Source organism: Zalophus californianus, chromosome 9, assembly GCF_009762305.2.
Source record: "Zalophus californianus isolate mZalCal1 chromosome 9, mZalCal1.pri.v2, whole genome shotgun sequence".
Lineage (NCBI taxonomy): Eukaryota > Metazoa > Chordata > Mammalia > Carnivora > Otariidae > Zalophus > Zalophus californianus.
In genome coordinates this window covers 28,940,373-28,961,814 of record NC_045603.1, presented here as the reverse complement: position 1 = coordinate 28,961,814, position 21,442 = coordinate 28,940,373, and the positions used below count along the sequence as shown (strand labels likewise).

General features: G+C 38.6%; 1 long non-coding RNA gene across 1 annotated transcript; it reads left to right on the top strand.

Annotated features, from left to right (window-relative positions):
• The first annotated feature begins 7,131 nt into the window (after window positions 1–7,131).
• Window positions 7,132–16,134, top strand: LOC113923044. Its single transcript, XR_003520154.1, has 3 exons — window positions 7,132–7,231; window positions 12,305–12,405; window positions 15,945–16,134. It is a non-coding gene; the product is annotated as an uncharacterized LOC113923044 (long non-coding RNA).
• Window positions 16,135–21,442: the final 5,308 nt, after the last annotated feature.

Sequence of the window (21,442 nt, the reverse complement as noted above, 5' to 3'; positions counted from 1 at the left end):
GCCTCATTCTCACATTTGAAAGCCTTAAATTTAAAATTTTCATAAATTCAAATGAGGTTATATAACCCATTTTATTATGCTTATGCATGATAAAGTTTTAATTTGGTAAATGTAAATATTTAAATACACAATGAGTTTTTAAAACACTGCTATTTCATTCTTTAACAAATAGAGCATTAAAAAGCAATTAAGCAACAATAAGCAAACAAAACCAAAAGGGGTCCAGGTTCTAGGGCATGTCAGTGAGGTAGAACAATTATTACTATTATCATTTCCATCTATCGTTAAAGAAAGTAAGTGAATTGCACGAGACCATATGCTGGATCACAAACACAGCTTCTTTAATGTTAGTTGGAGGTCAAACTCCAGCTCTGTGGGAAGATAAGGAAAAGAAAACAAAGGAATTTTCTATCCTGGCAAGGCAGGTGCTAGTACTTTGTACCCTTGGGAAGATACTTGTGTTTCATAAACATTCATTGTGTTCAGTCCTAGGGATATAGGAAGGAATGTGATATCTCATTTCTCATGCTGTTTAGACTTGTAAAGGAAGACCAAAAATGTGGTAATTAATTGTAATTATTTCTACGTACTCTACCCATAATATGCCATGTGTAACATACTCTGTGTAATATAGTGGTGATTGTGTGCAGCTACATTGGTCACGTGCCCATGAACAGGCCCTGCTTAGGGGATTATTTCTGGAGACAGAAGGAGGAATCTAGACTAGTAAGTATTTATTGACTCCTTAGCATCCATTCGGTTCTATCCCATTTGACTTTGTAAGATTGATTGGATTAAGGTGGAAATAACCTCATCTTCAGAGCCAACTGGAGCCTAACTAAAATAAACCAATTATTGTAATCTTATCCCTTTTCCCTCCGTGAGACTTGCAGTAACACAGGCCTACACAAACAGGCTAGAGCTGTTTCTAGATCCAAGTGATCCATTTGGCCTGGTCCAATCAGATTGGAATACAGGACTATTTTGACTGTTTGGGAAAGAAGGTCTTCCTCTAGGTGGTATGCTCTTCAGAGATGAGGGTTGGAACTTCTGTATGCCATTTTTCTACCATGAAGGAAGCCAGCTTAAAAACTTAGCTCTCAGGTAGTTACAGGTCTACTTCCTTCAAGTCCTTATTTTAAGCCAGTAAAAATCCCTCATGGCTGCTAGGCATGGGGAAAGAAATTGAAGTGTAGACTGGACTACAACGTGAGGCCTTAAAGCAGCATTTCAAAATTCCAAATAAAAGAAATAAAAAAGGAGACAACTATCTGAACAATGTAGGCACAAGCCATGCAGATACAACGATAGAAAAAGAAAATGCCACAAGAACAAACTGTTGTTGAAAACTGACCTCTGTGCTTTGCAGCCAAAATATAACTCCAAGACAGAGTTTGGGATAAAGAGGAGAAAACCTTTATTGCTTTGCCATTGCCAAGGAGGCTGCAGCAGGCTGTGGCCTTCTAAATCTGCAAGCCTTTCTGGAGGAAGGGGCTGGGAGATTTTTATAGGGAAATACAAGATCTAGCCAGTTTCGACAGGAATTGTGTACGTGCTGCCAGCCTCGTTAGTCATTTTCAGGGTGGTACTGGGTTCCTGAAATGAAAGGCTAAGAAGGGAGGACGGGAGGTTTGCAGAAGAGAGGAAAAAGGTTACTTTAACATCAAGCTTTGCTGAAATATCAGTGCAGCCATTTTGATTTTTGTTCAACTTTGTGCTTTTAAGTGGTTTCAAAACAGGAAATGTAAACTGTCATCTGGTTCTTCTCAAGCCTGAATGTTCCCCTTTGGCCCCTCTTGGGGCCTTGCTATGTCAATTGTCAGCTGCAAGTAGGAGTTTTGAAATGGGGAATCCTAAGAATTGGGGGCAGTGTGGAAAAGGCAGGAGGAAAAAGAAGAAAGAATAAAAGTAAGAAAAAATGATACACAAAAGATTACTGAGTTATTTAATTATATTTCTGTCATGCACAGAGATGGAAGATGACATAAGAAATAAAGACAGAGGGGCACCTGGATGGCTCAGTCGTTAAGCATCTGCCTTCGGCTCAGGTCATGATCCCAGGGTCCTGGGATCGAGCCCCGCATCGGGCTCCCTGCTCAGCAGGGAGCCTGCTTCGCCCTCTCCCACTCCCCCTGCTTGTGTTCCCTCTCTCCTGCCCCTCTCTCTCTGTCAAATAAATAAATAAAATCTTAAAAAAAAAAGAAATAAAGACAGAAAAATTTATAAGAAATATGGAAAGAACACTTGCTCTGCTCCTCTTTGGTCAACTTCCTTTTATAACCCTCCATTAGGTATTCCAAATCTGTTCCACTTCCCAAAAAGTCCCTTCCAGTCCATGAGCGGCCCACTCTAAACAGATTATTTCTCTTACTACAGAAAAGTGATGTCTTCAGGACCAAACGACTTGGCATTCTACCATTCTAATTACAATAGTTCCTCACTCCACAGATGGTTTTTTCCTTCTTTCAAGTCTCCAGAGCGGGATTCCCACATCTTTTTGGGGGCAAAAGCCCCCCACCTGTACTCTTCATCTCCTCTCTAGACCTGGTTTATCTGTTTTCCCTTCAAACTTTTATTTTCTACAGACTCCTTCCTTTCAGCTTAGACATATGCTTGATCTCTCTGTCTTTGAGAAGTTCCTCCAATATATTGTATTGCTTTCTGGCTAGCTTTTTGGGCAAAAAACCAAATCTACACTTGCTTCTTCCACTCATGCAATATTACTGGAGCAGCATTGGCAGGTAATAAATGATCCGACTACCAAATCCAAAGGACTGGGCCTCGCTATGACACTGTATTTTGTAATTACTCCTTCTCTGCAGGAACTCCATGCCCTTGGGATCCCTGACATCTTCTCTTGGTTATCTTCTCATCTGTCACTCATTGGCCGGAATTTTTCCACTTGCTATTTGAACTTCTATGTTTCTGACTTCAGGTCTCTCAGTCTGTAGCTCTCCCCTAGGAAACCTGAATTCCCAGAACCTACACACTGATACCTTTGCATCTCTACTTTAGACTTTTGTGCAAGTACCCGACCCATCGAACCTATTGCCTACTAGATACTTGCACTAAAATATCTCACCGGAAGTTGTTTTCTCTACTCATCGCTGAGCTTCTGTCTCTTATTTCCTGTCTTCATGAGGGGCACATGTTTTCCCCAGCAAGAACTGTGGGAATCCAATCCACATTCATCTGTCTTCACCTTCTGGCAATTAGTCACTAAGGTTTTCGCATCCCTTGCATGTACTGCTGCAATAGCTTCCTGTCCGACTGTTCTTCTTGCTTCCAATTTCACTCTGCCCCATCTCTTCCTCCACATGCTGCCAAGAGGGATATCTCTAGTAAAAGTGAAATATAAGTCTGATCATGTCATTTTCTTGTTCAGAATTCTCTAACAACATCCCATCACCTGCAGGATTAAAGCTAAGTTATTGCTCAACATCTGTGGCAGACATACAAGAACCTGCATGCTTTGGTGCTTAATGTACTCATCCAGCCACATCTAGCTTATTAAGCAAACTGCTTAAAATTCTCCACTTAATGCTGCTTTAAGATCTTGAATTTTTGTGCATGTTATTCCCTCTGACTAAACTGGCCTTTTCCTTATCTTTTCCACTTTAGAAAAGTCGCATGCATCTTTCAAAACCCTGACAAACGCCACCCACTCAAAAAAAGTGATTCCTGTCCCCTGACAGAATCCATCCCCCATCCCCACCGTATTGCCATTGTATCTTAAATCTACTTCTATTCTTGCACTTCTCACCTAATACTGCAATTTTGCTCACCATCTTTCTCCCTCGTTACCTATGACCTCATTGAAGGTGAGGACTTTGTCTTATTTTGGTTTTTATTCCCAGAACCTAGAACAGTCTGATCCATAATTTATCACAACAAATGTTGGCTCAAATAAATTAAATTCCAAGGCATGAGAGATTTTTATGGCCCACAGAGTATTTTATACAAGCGCCCAAAGGAGCTTTTATGTAAGCTTCAGATGGTGAGGGAACATGGATTTATTTTGGAGACTGTACTACTACAAAACAATTAGGACTTTTTCCACACAGCAGATTAAGAATAAAGGCCTCTGTTCATCATTTTCAGTAGTACAGTAGTGGTTGAGTCACAGCTGGGTCCTGATAAAAAGATACCCGGATATATGAGTGGTTTCAGGAAAATTAGCAGATGGATTAAGAGTGTTAGCTAGAGAATAAGGAAAGTCTGTTGTGAGGGCAAGATGATGCATACGGCATAGATAGCAGGTGTTGTTTTAATCAACTGACAGTGAGCAATTTTGATGAAAACAGGGACTAACCAAAGACATTCTATAGATGTGGATAAACAAGCATACCTAAGATGAGGCAACCACGGGGCACCGTTATTTTATACAACAAAAATTGGATTTGCGAGTGAATTCCAACTGAATCTTGGTAGACTTTTGATAGCACTGAAAATCACCAAATAACATACATGCAGGCAAATGGGAATTAAGAACTTTCTCCTAGAGTTGAAAGAGTGAGGATTTGGATATTTAAATGAATGTAAATTGTGAAATACGGAATTAAAAATGACACCTATAGTAACATTCATTTGTTACACCCAGCCTCTTCTTATTTTAGGTCACTTTCTTTTCTGGTGAATCTTGGTGGGGGTGGAGGCTGCCCCCCATAAAAGTGAAAACTCATTTTCTCAGACGCAGCCTCCCCGGTTTTTAACTCTTTGCCTCAAAGGCATTTAATGCGAAGAAGTAGGACCGATGGGAAATACATTTTTTGGCAAGAACAGGGTTGCAAATTAAGCTGCATCAAGTTCCAGAAAAGACAACAGTTGGGATTCTGTCAGTCTCTCCAAGTTCGAGCACTCATGGCTTCCGTGGTACCACAGGTGTGCCTGTACTAGCGGTGGCTGCATGGAGGTATTTATGGGGCCAATTCCCTGACATCACTTTAGAGATTATTTTTGATGGTCTGGTCTCTAAACACAAGATATTTGTCTCTAAATATTCTTTCATAAATTCCTTTTCTACTTAAATTATCCCAAGTTGATTCAGGATATCTAAAATTGAACATCTTGACTGGCCATCTACCTTTCTAACAAATCCAAAAATGTCATCTCCTCTTGAGCATGTACTGCATGTGTGGAACTATATTACGTGCTGGGGTAAAAGGGTGAGGGTAGAAGTGAATAACAAAATATAAGGCCCAGGCTTGCTCTCAGGCAAAGAATCATAAACTGAGCTAGGATGATATAAGCACTAAGTTGAAGTACGGCTTGTAAGCTTTGCAGTTCAAAAAGTAACAGTCATTTCTGATGAAATTGTATCTGATGAAATTATATCATGATTATTTTTTTCAAAATAAGTATTCAGAAGCCCAATATTTCAACAGATAAAGAGAATTTTCTCTGGTGGATGGAGATATAGAAGACCAGGTCTCACCAGGTCATACACTTTGACGCTTCACCTTGGAACTCCTAAGAATATAAAGAATTAAGGTTTCTAAAGCAAGCGATCGCTTGCTTTAGAAACTTTAGCGAGCAAGAAATCAATTTAAAAGAATCATGATGGGGGAACCCCACTAACATATGTTTGATTTTTAAATGGGTTATATCAAAGCCTCTTGGACTCACCTAATCTATATTGTGATTCAAAGGGAGAAAAGATGAACAAATAAGCTACACATATAAAGATATTATGGAGACTCATTAAAATTAAGAAGGAAAGAAAGAAAATATACACTATAATTTGGGGAATAGAGACTTTTTAGATATAAAATAATAATAAGTAAGGACTTCTCAGAAGGTAAAGGTAAAAAAAAATGTTATGTTACTTAGTTTATTGTTAAAGACCAAGGTGCAACTGTGGAAGGTTTGTTGTCACTGGTTATAGAAGTAAAAACATAGGCAAACATATGTGTCTGTTGCTTTTTTAATAAAATAATCTGTGATAAGTATAACTGAAGTTATACTTTTCAGTGCTAACGGTGTGATAATATAATAAGTCAATCTTTGATTTTTTGGGGGGGAGGGAGGGGATTAAGACACTATAAAGAATGCACCGAGCTATCAATGTCAAGATTCAAGTACCAGACCACCCAAGAGCTAACTGGACTCCGAAAAGGGTGTGTTCTGTTTGGATGATGTGTGTGTGTTTTCTGGAATAAAAAAGTTTTCAGAATGCAGTATACTAATCTATACATATATGCCCTGAAGCATGTTGTGAATTCAAGCATGTTTATTCAGTTGTCTATGCCAAACCAGGCAAGGCAAGATGTTTCTCAATCTCCTTTAAAGCAACAAATCAAAAAGTGTTTTCTTGGAAAGGATCATCTGAGGGGTGGTAATTTAGGGTCTTACATTGCCACCCAGGAACTACAAAAACCTAGGTAGGTATCAACCTATGTTTTCTTCCCTTTGCATCATCTCTTAGTTGTGCTTCTCTTCAATTCTGGAAGGAGACTAAAATATAAGAGTGAAAAAGAAAATGTACCTAGGTGTCAACAGTTGTAGGTAGGAATAGAAGAAATTTGTTTTTTCATGCTATTAGGAGAATTTCCGCTAAAAGCTCTCACCATGTTGCCAAGCAATATTTTAGGCACAGTTAAGGGCCCTACCTTCCAGGAGGGTGAATAAAGAGGAAAATGAGACGACCTTAGACTGCAATAATTGGCATAGCGGAAAGAAACTGGGTAATATGGTAGTAACTACGAGCAGGTTTTCTTTCTTTGTGTTTTCGTGTAATTAACTTCATTTCATCTTCATTATAAAGAGGGTTGCCAGGGAAAGCTTTTTTTTAAAAAACAATTTTCTTTTTTGTTTATTCATTTGAGAGAGAGCGAGAGCAGTAGCAGAACAGGGAGGAGGGTCAGAGGGAGAGGGAGAAGCAGACTCCCTGCTGAGCAGGGAGCCCGAGGCAGGGCTCCACCCCAGGACCCCAGGATCATGACCTAAGCCAAAGGCAGACCCTTAACTGACTAAGCCATGCAGGCGTCCCCAGGGAAGGCCTTTCTAAAGAGGTGCTATTAGATCACAGTGCTGACTAGAGCTAAGTTGCGTGTCACGTGAAAGTTCTAAGGAAAGAATCCTTCGGGCAGAGGATCAGCATATGTAAAACTCGGAGCAGGAAGCAGTTGGGCATGATGGGAAGAGGGGCACGGAGTGCACCGCGGAAGGTCGATAACAACGTCAGAAGGTAGAGAGCTGGGCGGCAGTCAGACCAGTTAGACCACTGAAGAGGGTGAGCTCAACTCCAAGAACATTTGGAAGATACTCAAGGGTTTTAATAGGGAAGGTGACCTAGTGTGGTTGGCTTTGTAAAAGAACACTTGGGTTCTCTGTGTGGAGAACCGGAGCGTGCTAGCGGAACCAATGGCAGCTGAGGGATGAACTGGAGGCTGCTTTGCAGGCCCACTGGGAGGGGATGGTGGCTTACACTGGGAATGACAGTGGAAACTGAGAAGAAGGCGTATTCCAAAAGGGCTCTGGAGGTGAGACTGATGGACTTCCTGCCACTTTACATGTGACAAAAGGGATGGAGGTTCACAAGGAGATGGAAAAACCTCTAGAATGACCTCAACGGTGGTTTAAACAACAGTGTCTTTTTGCCTTCCACTTACTGAAATGGGGAAGGATATGGAGAAGAAACAGGTTTGTGGAAGAATCAAGAGATCTCTGTTAAGGCTGGGGTGTTTCTGGAACATCTAAGTCAAGATGCCAAGCATACAGGCAGATAAATGAGCCGGGCTCCCTCACATACTTGTGCAGGTGACATTTTAAATGATGGCACCTGGTAGCATCTCCGCAGAGGTGGCACTTCTTAAAAACTCTACACGAAGACTTAAGATAACGCTACATGCAACCCTGCTGTGATTTGGGTCCATATTCTCAGCCTCCATACCCAAAGTACCTTCCAAATCTAAACTCCGTTTAGAGTATGCAAGACTTATAAACCTCAGCATAAGCTAATTTTCTTCCCTTTAAGCATTCTAATCTATAACATGGAGTATATTTCCATTATGTCCAGTTGGACATATTTTATTACTTACCCCTCACCTCAGGTGGCCTGCCTGCTGTTATTTTCAGAAGATTAATCCTGGGAGTTACATTGCATAAGACTGTTCTTTATTTGACCTGAAGCATTCCTTCACCTCCTCAAAGACAGACAGGATGTGGCCTAATAGGAAAGGGTTCATGAAGCTCCAGCCCTCGTACAGCTGGTGTCCATTCTCTGCCTGTGGCTGCCAACAAGGCTGGGAGATGGCTGCTCTCCTAAGCATGTCAGACGCTGCAGCTGGGGAGGTGCAGTTCTCTGGGAATAGCCTCTAGTAGGGCCCCCAAAGTGGGTGGCATGTTTATCTTTCTCCCTGAAAAACAAAAGGTCAACTAGGAACACATGTTTCTATGACAACAATAAATTCAAAGGAGACGCTAAATCCCAGCAAATGGAGACAGAGGGGAAGAGGGAGAGATAAAGTTGGCCCATTTGGAGAAGGTAGGGCTTGGTAGTACATTGAGTTTCTTTTCATTTCAACTTAGTCCCCACCTGAATTTACACAGGAGTAAAGGCTTTCCTGAAGAAAATGTGTGAGAAAATGAATAATGCCCCAAAGAATATAACCTGAACCTATAACCTGTAACCACTTAAGAAGGAGGTGTTAATCTGGTACAACAAACTAGTGCTCTTTTGTCAGTAAATGATGGCTATTGATTTTCAAAATAGGTATTTTAATTGGTAGTATTAGAAATGACTTAACCTAGCCTGCCTTCTACACTTATTGAAAAGCCACATTTGTAAATATGTTATTTAAAAATTATTTTGTCATTTGTATTTCAAATGACAATGGTCCAATCTAATTTATCCTGTCATGATTTTACTAGTTTTCAGCACATGGGTATCAGTAGATGAAATGTGACAATACTTCCTCAACATTCCATGCTAAGATGGCAGGAGGAGAGAAACAAAAACAGTGAGAATCAAGTAGAAAGGAAAACCAAATGGAAGGAAAATCCTATCCAGAACACTTAATATCTGAAAGGCACAGAGAGAGTGAAAAGGGTCGCGCAGAAGAGTAAGACCATCAGGACAGTATTTTGTGTCATTTCATTCAATGTATAAAAATGGAAGAAGAAATACTTTACAGAGTATTACGAAAATGTTCTCTAAATTATCTCAGAAATAGCCAAAAAAAAAAAAAAAAAGACATGGAACAGAACTTATTTTTATTCTTAAAATCACAAATCTAATGTGTCCTTCAAAAATTTCACAAGAATATAGGACAGCAGTGGAATTCCCTTCACTGCTGTATCCTAACCTTCACTGTAAAGGGAGTCTCTGGTAAAAGTTTGTTGCATAATTTTCCAGAGTTGTTCTGATGGCACTTTAACGCGACTTGGAGAGGCGGCAGCATGAGGTCGTGGAAAAGCACCAAGATGGAAAGGTTACTTCCCAAGGTCTGCCACTCTGTGGCTTTTGGAGAATCGATTTACATCCTTGGCACTCTGGTTCCTGATGTGTAAAATGAAGTAGTACCCGGGAAAGGTGGGGTGAGATTTACCACTAGCCACAGGCTACTGGAAATCTGTAGGGATATTTTTTGGCAATTTCATTTGTCATAATAACTAGGAGAGCTGCCTGATATTTGTGTCCCGGAGGACAGGGATGCTAAGCATTTCCAAAGCACAATAAAGAATTTCCCCAGTCGAAATCCCAGTATACCTTCTACCTGAGGAAAAATAGGAGCATTGCTGAGGTCTTGTCCGATAGACAAGGCCTGGCGTAGAACAGTTACTGGTGATGTTTAGCAACACCAACATTTGTTGGCTTACCAAGGGAATTTCCTTCTCAGAAACAAAAGTTTTGTACAGCCCGTAAGTGTTTTGTTTACATTAAAATGGTTTCCTTTGTGTTCTAATTCAATAGAAAAGGTGGTTTTTAAGTCTAGAAATAGTCTATTTTGGTGATCTCTCAGCTTGCATTTTGCTTTTCTTTAAGTTTTTAAGATGGTCTGCTAGGAAATCAGTTGTTTTGATTATTCTTTTCCTTCCTTTTTTTTTCTTTTGGTATTATGTACATCTCATTAGTTGTTCGTTTGTATAGGAGTTCGCCTCTTTTATCACACATACAAATCCCAAAGAGAACACTACAATACATATAAATGTCCACCCCAGCCTAAAAGCCTCAAAGCGAATGCTGCATCCAAGTGATTTCTAAATGAGTGTTTAATGTTCAACTATTCTGTAAATTGTTACCACGTGCTCCACAGGGGTCCCATAGTCAAACCTTTTTCCTATTAATTTTATTTTAAGAAGCTGACCTAATAATAATGATGGTAATCAAGAGGTAGAGAACACTATTTTAATCTGTATCAAGTAAGCGGAAATCTATAGCTTATTCTAATGCTTTCACGGGAATCTCCTTATGGAATGCAACGAATTTGGGCAGTGGGGTAGGGTAGGCCAAGTACTAGTATTTTCCTTTTGTAATTGAGAAAGGAAAGGAACACGGCAGAGTTAACTTGAGGTCCAAAGCATCTTCTTATAACAAATTCTTTTCTTCAAGGGTTTCAAAAACGCCATTATGAACTTTACTTTTTTTTCTTTCTTTTGCAAATACACTTAATCTGGCAAGGTTCTTTCACACAGCAATAAATAGCATTTGTTATCTTTGAGGGAAAGCCAGCTGGTCTCCATCCTAGTCCTGAAGTAAACAGAAGGCTGCCTGCTTGCCTTGAGTCTGCTTTTGCTAATTAGAGAATTTGTGGTCTGTTTCACTTTAAGGACCTTCTGGAAAATAGTAGCTCCCTTTTACCCTCAAGTTTCTACGCAGCTCTGTGTTAGAAGCTTCTCCTTGAGTACCCTCCTCTCTTCCATGGGGATAACAGCGAGAAAATCCTTAAGACCCAAGGTTCATAGGGAGCAGGAGCAAAAGAAAATCTGGATAAGGAATTAATCCATTTTTGGAATGAGAACCATGAAGAGTTTTCACTTCTATCCTAATTTAAAAGAAAACAAAAATCCAGCAAAATCCTTTGACTTTAGAGGCTTAGTGTAAATACATCCTCCTTGTTTTTCAGTTGAAAATCTGGAAGATCAAGAAAAAAAAAATCCTCATTCTCACCTACTGACACTCAGCCCCCACTACACTTTATTTGGCCAAGAGTAAGATATTAAAGCTTGAGCTTCCACAGCCTAATTTCCTCTCCACTTCAGCTAAAGAATATTCAGTCTGGCCAAGAGACTTACTTTGGACATCTTTCTGTAAATCGAGGTTGCAGCGGTTGAGGGGGCAGGATAAAGGCAATGAAGGGAAAATAGAAGATTGCCATAAGCAAAAGTCAAGGTAGAATTCGGGATAGTTCACAAAGAAGAAACGCTTGGGAGAGCCACTTCTTTGTGGGAGATACTTTCAAGTAAGAGATAGGACACGTACTAGAAGTTTTCCCAAGTGTTAAGAGTATATTCTCCATCTCCCCCTCTTTGGTAATTTCGAGAGAGTCCCCAGCACAGATGCCACATGCTCTGAACTCCCCGGTTGACAGGCTGTTGTGTGTGTGACAGCAGTGTTGGCACTGGACCGTGAGGAAACTAGTCTTTATGTGCGTTACACTGAAAGGCTGAAATCTCCTTTGTGGGGGACTCATCAGCGCACTCATCCCACGTTCAAAAATGTTAACTGCCGACTTCCCAGAGCTGAGGGTTTTTCACGTGACTACTATCAAGCAACCGTAGCTGGGGACGGACAGGGAAAGGCCGTACACATGCTCACAGCAAACATGTCTATACTCTGCTGTTTCTCTTAGCTCTCCTCGAATACATTTTATGTCATTTTCTTTACACATTTTCTTTTCTTTTTGCCCTCTGAAATTTTCTTGGTACTGGTACTCCCTCAGATACTGAAAAATGTAAAATTTGGAAAACAAGGACTCTTCATGTTTCTCAAATTGATTCAGCATTTGAATATCCACCCTGTTTCCAGCATAGGGAGGATGTAAGGATGAACATGAAACATGCTCTGCCTTTAATAAGAGAACACTCTACAAACGTACTGGCACCCATCATATAAAGATGAGATAGGGTGTGTGCCTCCTCCACGCACGCACTAATAATCTAATTCTGGACAGAGATGAGAACTAAAACACAAGCCCTCCTAAAATCATGTTGTTACCGCCACTTCTTATTCACTGAGTCCTGGGAGAGTTTGGGAGAAGAAAGACATCTGTCCATTTCCTGCTCATCCTATGACTTTATTAAGGAGCCATCTTTAGATAACAAGGGTTTTTCTAAAATATAAATTATTTATTTTCTTCCAAAGTCACATATGCTGACCAGAAGTCTCTACTATCCCAGGAATGATGTGGTTTTCAGGCACCACCATGTCTCCTAAGAAAACTTCCTGGACCCTGGGAAAATTGGGTAAAAAAACTTTTTCAAACTCCTCTTATTATCATTTCTTGTCCTGTCCAACGGGTTGTTTTTCATTCACATTTTTCACATCTTTCCCTTCAGGCGGTTTGATAAATTGTGGCTTTTATGACTGCTCATGGCCCCTCATCTGAAAAATGAAATTAAAATCAAAAGGAAATGCACAGTAATGATTTCTATAATTGGAACAAAGCCAGGGCTCTGCAGGATTTTATATTCAGAATAGTTATAAAAACTTGGCATCACTTGTGCCCCTACCTCTAAATTCATGTGCAAATATGATAAATGATTAGTGTTTATGGTTTTAAAAATAAAACCCTAGAGGCCAAACCACAAAACATCCTTTCTGAAGTTGACCGATCATTGGGCATTTTGTCACTGATTCGCTGTCGGTCATCAACAAAATCCATCCCCTCCCCACCACACACACGCTTAACTTTGACCTTCTGCCTTCAGTTTGTTACTGAGTTGAATTATGTCTCACCCCTGAGGTTACTTGGCAGCCCTCTCCAGTGGGGACTGTTTCTTCCCCCACAACCCTCACAGGCCCAGACTGGCTCTTTGGTCCAACCAGATTTCTCTCAATCTCTCCAGCTAGGTGTCCTCTCTGCTCTTTCAGGAGCTGCTTGGTCCAGGTGACTGACTCTCCTTCCTTCTCTCCGTAAAAACATCCTCCTTTGAATGCTGTGTTATCGGAATGCACCAATTTTTTTTTTTGTTGTCCTCATCTACCAAGCCCTGGGTCACCCCACTTATTTCTTAAAGAGTTTTCTGTCTCAGTCATTCTTCCCAGCATTGCTTGTGTGATCACTAATGAGGATTTCGAGAGCCACATAAACAACCCTTCCAATGTTTTGGCCTCTCCATTCCCTGACATCCTCTCCTCCATTGACTTTGTCCTTTATCCTTTCTCTGTCAACTACTCTCATGGTCATTCTTTAGAGTTTGTCGTAACAATAAATGTCGCTCCATCTTAATCTCCATTAGCCCACTTGTAACCTTCACTTCCTTAATATTCCACCTCTAGCAATCCTACAATTATCGGTCCTATGAATGTTGCACAAACTTCCCTCCTCATTAGGTTAGATTCCATGGTCTACATTATAATCATTACATGGCCCATCTTTTCAATTCCTTTGCCCTTTCTCCCTTCATCTTACCTGGCTGCCAATACTTATAACCCTGGTTAAATATGCTTTTCCACCTGGATCTATGTGACTAAATATGCTGGGGAAGATACAAAAACATCCATTGTCACTAACTTTAATTAATCCAGATCATGTCATTTTTCTTGCAAAACCCACAAATGACATACAATTTCCTTAGAGTAAATGCTAGTCACAGGCCCCACAAAATTCTAGCTCCCTTCTCCCTCTCTTACCATATCTCCTGGAGTGCTGAACCTGCTCTGACAACACCGGCTTCCTCACCATTCAACAAACACATTAGGCACAGCCTCAGCTCTGGGTCTTTGCACTTGCTCTCCTCTTCCTCCAGAGGTTCTCACCACCTTCAGGTCTTGTCCACCTTATCAGAAGCTGCCCTCACATTCTTTCTGACAACGCTCCCCTACTCCTCTCACTTCCTGCCCCTCCCCCAGTCCTACTTAGTTACTTTTCTTTTCATACCACTCAAAACTCTGACATATTAGATGATTTATGTGTGTATTTTATTTTATTAATAATTTTATTAATTTTTCTACCTCTGTTAGACTGGACTTGCAGAAAGGCAGAGACGTTCATCTGCTTTGTTCACTGCTATGTCCTCAGCCACTGAAATATACAGCATATGTATTATATGTAACATATATGTGCCCCATAGTAGACATGTTGTATATATTTGATTATTGATTTCCCCTCCTTTGAAAAGTAAGGTATATTATATATTTATGATCAAATCAATTCAATATTTTGAAACTGATCTAAAGTTATGATAATTGTAGAAGTAATCCCAACCTGGACTTGTGAGAGACTATCTAAGGTATTGTTTGCTCAGCTTTAATTGGGTATGTCTTTGTCCTTCGTGTAAATATTGATCCCATATTTTAAGTGAAGTGCTTTAATGCTATCAGATATATGGGAGAAAGATAACATTTTTTGCCAATTTATGCTGTTTAGAAAATAACTAAAATTCTATTAGTTTTTGGGTTGTTTCTTTCAGGGCTTTGCCCTCTTAAAGATTGTCTCAGAAGAAAACCAAGCGCACACCATTGTTTCTAAGTATATCTCTTGTCAAAGTCAATAAGACAGGATTTTGCTTTGAAGTCTTCTCCTCAAGTGAAGAAAAGCATAGGTTCTGGAACGGAGACACTCACTCTGTAATCAAGCCATCACTCTATGTGTAACTTACTTCCTCCTGCATCTGGGTGATCTCAAAGGAACACACCAGCGTCTTTCTTTCTGAGTACCAGGACATGTGCCTCACTATGGGTCTTGCTAATTATTGCAAACTCCCAACAAACAATAAATCCCTGGTGTAATAACTGTTAATTGCCATTGAACAAGTGAATACTTTAACATTAAATTTCTTAATTCAACTAAACAAATGTTCCTTATATACTCTTAATAAGGAGTTGGATATGGCTTAAAACTAGTAGGAATTTGGTTAGTGTAATATATTTTATCATATTTTGTCCCACATTTGCTACTAAAATTCAACTGTAAAATCATAGATCAATAATAAATTCTAAGAGGAAACAAGACATATTTCCTTCACCTCTCTGAATATTATATAAAAACAAAAATAATCACCACAATAAGAATAGTATTCATTATTTTTTTAATTATTTATTTATTTGAGAGAGAGGGAGAGAAAGAGAGCATGAGTGGGGAGAGCAGAGGGAGAGGGAGAGAAATCCTCAAGCAGACTCCCAGCTGAGCACAGAGCCCGAATGTAGGGCTCAAACCAAGGACCCTGAGATCATGACCTGAGCAGAAATCAAGAGTCAGACACTTAACAGACTGAGCCACCCAGGTATCCCAGTATTATTCACTATTTAAAGAACTAACACTGGGTGCCAAGAGCAGTGTTAGGTTTCTTTTTATTATTTTTATATATTTTTTATTGCTATAATAATGATCTCACTAGAATAGTATAAGGAATGACTCTCAGAAGGAAACGAGATCTAAGCTGAGACATACGATTTAGTAGGAAATGGTTTAAAAAAAATGATTTGGACTTTGGATAGGGAGGAATGATTTCAGCAGAAGGAATAGCAATTCAAAGCCCTAGTGGTCAGAGAAAATATAGCAAACAATTGCAGATTGTTTCATATGGAACTAACGCATGTAGTTTTCTGGGCTATAGATGCACAATGTGTTGGAGTGAATGTGGACAAATGTCCAGAAGAGAATTTCAACCTTAGTCAAGAGGTAAATCATTAAGGGATGTGTAAACCATACCTACATTAAAGACTGAATTTTAACTGGTGGGGGGGGGAGGTAATTTTTCTTCCTTGCTTTTACTTATTTTTTTTCCTACCATTGTGTTTATTCCTCTTCTCTGGTTTCCCCCTCTTTTCTTTCCTCCAGGTCTCTGTTTCTCCCCTATATTTCATTTAAACACAAGAAATGTCACTGATTCATTCAGGAAATCTGTGTTGGACATGGCTACATATAAGACACTCTGTTAGACCCTGAGAACGGTTACTGACAGATCTGATCTCATCCCTGATGAAACTTGGAGCCTGGTGGACAAGCTTGACATGTTCAGGAAATTAAAATAAACCAAGTGTTACTTAAACTTCAAAGGAGGGAAATGTCATGAGATGAGGTTGGAAAAGAAAGCAGCAACACATCAGCGAGAGTATTTTAAATTAGATAAGAAATTTTGGTCTTTATGCTAAGAGCAATAGGAAGCCATCAAAGTACTTTAGGCATGGAGATGATATGATTTGGGTTTATAAAAGATCACACTGGCTTTGTGTGAAGAATCAGTCAATAAAGGGGAGGAATAGATAAGGAGACATTGGTAAGTATGCTATTGCATACAGGGAAAGATAGCTCATGTTCATAAATTGGAAGATTTAAATTGTTAAGATGTCAATACTTACCAAAGTGATCTACAGGGTCAATGCAATCTCAATAAAAACTCCAATGACATTTTTTTTTGCCAAAAGAGAAAAATTCAAATAAACTTATATAAAATCTCAAGGCACCCAAATAATCAAAACAATCTTGAAAAATAGCAAATTTGGAAGATTCATACTTCTGGATTTCAAAACCCATAAAGATACAGTAATTAAACAGCATGGTTCTGGCATAAAGACGGACATACAGACCAACAGAATAGAATAGAGTGCCCAGAAATAAACCCTTGAATATAAGAGTCCAAGATCATTCAGTGGGGAGAGTATGGTCTTTTCAAAAACCAGTGCTGAGAAAACTGGATATTCACATGCAAAAGAATGAAGTTGGACCATTACCTTATACCATATGTAAAAATTAACTCGACATGAATCAAATATAAGAACCCAAACAATAAAACTTGTAGAAGACAGCATAAGGCAAAAGCTTCATGACACTGGATTTGGTGATTTTTTTTTTTGATATGACAGCAAAGGGAAGGCAATAAAAGCAAAAATAGACAAGTAAAACTTCAAGAAAGTTACAAACTTTTGCACATCAAAGAATGCTATCAACAGAGTAAAAAGACAACATATGAAATGGGAGAAAATATTTTCAAATCATATATCTGATAAGAGTTTAGTACCTAGAATATAGGGAGAACTTCTAAACTCCTAAAACTAGGAAAAAAAAAAAAACCTTATTCAAAAATGGGCAAAAGACTTGCATAGTCATTTCTTCAAAGAACATATATGAATCGTCAATAAACACAAAAAAAACACTCAATAACTAATTATTAGATAAACACAAATCAAAATCACAGTAACTACATATGTGGATAAAAACAATCTTTATATCCATTAACAACTGAAAGGATAAATAGAACAGTGAAAACAGAGAAACCAGATGTATGTAACATGAACCTGAAATACATAATCTTGCCCCTAAACAGACATGAAAAAAATAGACATCATATTACCCTTTTGTGCATAGTTCAATAGTAAAACACACAAAAAGGATAACTACATACTGTTCAAAGTTAAGAAAGGGGTAGCAATGTGGAGATGGAATGGCAGGGCACATTTTGAGTGCTGGTGACATTTGCTGATCTGGAAGTGGTTACTTAGATGTGTGCTTGCGGTTAATTCATTGAAGTGTACATTTATATTTTCTTGCACTTTTTGGGGACATACTCTACTTCTCAATTAAAAAGAAAACATCCTAATTGTCACAAAACTACAAATACCTAGAAACAAAATTAGTGTCATAGGTAAGCTGTCTATATGAAATAATCTGTAGAACAAAACCTGAATAAATATTGAGATGATATAGGTTCTAGAATAAATAAAGGCATCCTACAAATTGATGAAAAATAACCAAAAGGCAAGAGTCAATAATAAGTGGCAAAAGAGATGGACAGAAAACTCATAGGAGGGCAAGGCCATTATGGAAACAATGTCAAAGGTGTCAACTACACTTCAAAAAGAAAACTCAGGAAAATGCAAGTTAAAACCACAATAACATTTTTACAAAATTTTTATAAAATACCCATAATATAAAGGTCCAATGGGGAAACATAGAAACTTTCTTTGCCACATTACTAGTGGGGGGAGAGTGTTAACTGAACTTTTCTTGAAAATAGTCTGGCAGCATCTATTATAATTAAAATCTCATAAGCCCTTTGTTTGGCTCTACCAAAATGATAGCGCCATAGACAAAACTATGTGTACAATATTTTTGTTTGTGTGTACCATCACTTACAATGACAGCATCATGAACAATTTGAATACCCATCAATGATGGAATAAATCTGTTTGCTACATCTGAAGGGCTGTCCATAATCCATTGCAAAATTAAAAAAATTAAATAAGAAAGTTGAAGAGAAATATGGTCTTTTCTTGATTCTGTAAAAACATTGTCACAAAAACCCATTTATCTGTATAATGACTTGTAAAAGACATTTTTAACCTATTACTCTCAGAAGTATGGAAGTGGACAAGGCTAGCGTCAGGCAAAGAGATTTTTAACTTGCTTTTTTTCCTCTTTTATTGTTTCAGTTGTGACAATGAGCATATATACATATATATATATATATATATATTTAATTTAAGGGTATTTCTAAAGAAGAAAGTTTCCTTCTCAGATCAAATATATGACACTTTCCGTTCTTTTTCATAAAACCTCATACTTTTAGCTTCACTCATTTCGAGCTTCCATGCCAGTTGCTTCTTGTCCACTTTCATTAACTTCCCTTGAAACTGGTCTAGCTATGCCAGCTTTTCTGTTATTATGAAGGTTATTTACATGCTACCAGTATTTACAGCATGTTAAGATAGTTCTGCGGCCAAGTTGAAAAGGGAATTCTGGTAAATCCCTTCCGCTTACAATGCTTTTATCTATTACTACACTGTAGTTCATTGCCCTCCTGTTTACTTAAAGATTTCATCTAAGTTCTTTATGCTTTGCCAGGACCCAAAGGCACACTTTTCTCTTGATGCATTCCAGTTTCCATAGTTCTATTTGCTGGCTTGATTCTCTAAGAGACGATTCATTTATTGAATCACAAAGACTAGATTTAACCCAAGATAAACGTTGAATATTGCTTCGGGTCCTGGAAAACATTAGATGCTCTGTGAAAAAGTGGCTCAACTTCCAAGTTAAAAGCAGCCTGTTTTGAAGTTCCAAATGCACATTCTTCCTCAGCGTGCTCTGTCACCATAAGATTTTTGTGCCCTGGGCTCACCTTGACAACCCAAATCCTCTTCTTACTGGGTCAGTTTCTTTCCTCTGGGAATTCACGTAGAACACAGACTCTAAGATCCCTCATTGTTCTCACTCCAAAAGCATTATTCTTATTTTGAATTCCAGGCTTTCAAAGTCACAATGGCCCAAATGTCCTAATGGTCAAGCACAAACTCTTTTTATGGCTCTCCAGATGCTATAGTGATGGTTTAAGCTAGAAATTTGCCTCATACCACTTCCTCCTCAACATTCAATGTTGAAGAGTCCTGTCTAAACCTGGCTCTCCTCCTCCTTCCTGATGACTACTAGCTTACTTTGGCTTTTTTCATGTCTCTTCTGATGATTATAATAGCCTTCCCTTTGAGCTTTGTACCTCTGGTCTTCCTCAATTTCCATCACACTTCTGCCAAAGTTATTTTTTGAAAAACAAAACCCAAGCTTCTCAGCTTCCTCCAAAAAGAGCTTTGATGTTTCCCCAATACCTACGAGAAAAGGGCTGAAGGTCTTAATATGTTAAAAGTATCTCCCAATTAATTTTGGCCCATCTTTCTGACCTTGACACCAATATTCTACCAATATTCTGCCCACCACCAAGGATTACAGGCTCTGCCATGCCTTCTTACATTTGGACATACCATTTCCTTTGTGGGAAGGCCCTTCTGACCCAGTCTTGTGTGGTGGATTCCAGCTCATCCCTTTAGACCTTACTCAAGTGGCACAAGATCTGAAGCCTTCCTAACTCCTTTAGGTAAATAGCTGTTCTTCATTTTTGTCTCCATTTTATTGTTCGGAGTTCTATTATGGCATGTATCAGATTGTATTTTAATCACCTGACTACACACCTGACACCCTCCTTAAATCATGAGTTCTTCAAGGCCAGGCATAATAACCTTATACCCAAATGTTGGATTCAGTTTCTGACATGGGGAAGGAGTCCAGTGTCTGCTTATTTAGGACTTTAGGAATGACGGAATAAACACAGTTCTTCCACAGTAATCAGAAGTCTCAATATTCCATAAAGACTCTTGTTAAAACTTGACTAAGTAAGATCAGGAAATGAATCAGAGAGATGCCTCTGTTATTTTATTCAAAGATTTTATTCAAATCTTAAACTGGTTAAGATTCAGTGGAAAATGACATCTATTTCCCTCGTTTCAATTGTGGACTAAATAGTATTACCAAACATTCTGCTCTTAAAAAACTGAAAATTTGGTTTCCAGATGGCAAAATGTCTCAAACTTTTGACTCCTTTCACTATGACTAAATCAAGGTTGAATTTTGTTTTCCACTCAAATAGTTGATTTTACTCCAGGAGTTCTTAGAGAAACCTCTTATGTCAGTGAATTTGTGCTCAGAGTGCAAATTCTGCTGCTCAATTTGTGATGTTTTTTCTCCTACACTGTAACTATGATTTGTTTATTATCATCATGGTATATAGCCTGCTAAAGGAAAAAAAAACTTTTATAGGCACTATGGTAGAATATATGTATATATGAAGAGAAAGAAAGATTTGAATATCACCTCATACACATACATTTCAGGTAGGGAATATGACACTTAGAAAGCCTAGGTCATTTATTAGCATCACTCTACCACTTATCCAAGTTCACAAAATAAGTGGCACATACAAAATTCAAACTCAGTCCTTTGTAAGCTCCCAAATTTTACATTCATTCTGCATGTTGCCTCTGTGATTAGGATTTCATCCATAACATTTATTTCCATATTGTTGGGGTGCCTGGGTGGCTCAGTCCTGTCTGACTTCAGCTCAGGTCATGATCTCGGGGTCCTGGGATCAAGCCCTACTTTGGGTTCCCTGCTCAGCAGGGTGTCTGCTCCTCTCTCTTCCTCTCTGCCTGGCCCTCCTTCTGTTTGTGCTCTCTCTCTTTTTCAAATAAACAAATAAAAATCTTTTAAAAACATTTATTTCCACATTGTAAGCCATATTGTGTCAATAATTAAGGTTTTAAGATTAATAGAGAAATGAAAAAATTATAATAAGATATTTTAACTGAATTTTAAATTATGTCTCAGCATAGTTTGATTTCAGCTATAATGTTCATCTTCTAATTACATGCCAAAACTACTAGCTAATAGATTTATTTTGTATTTGGCTGTATTATAAAATGTATTTAATTGTTTAGGGACTAACCGTTGAGACTCTCAAGTTAGACTATCACTCCCCTTTCACTATGAAAATAAGTAGTTCTTAATTTTTTGTG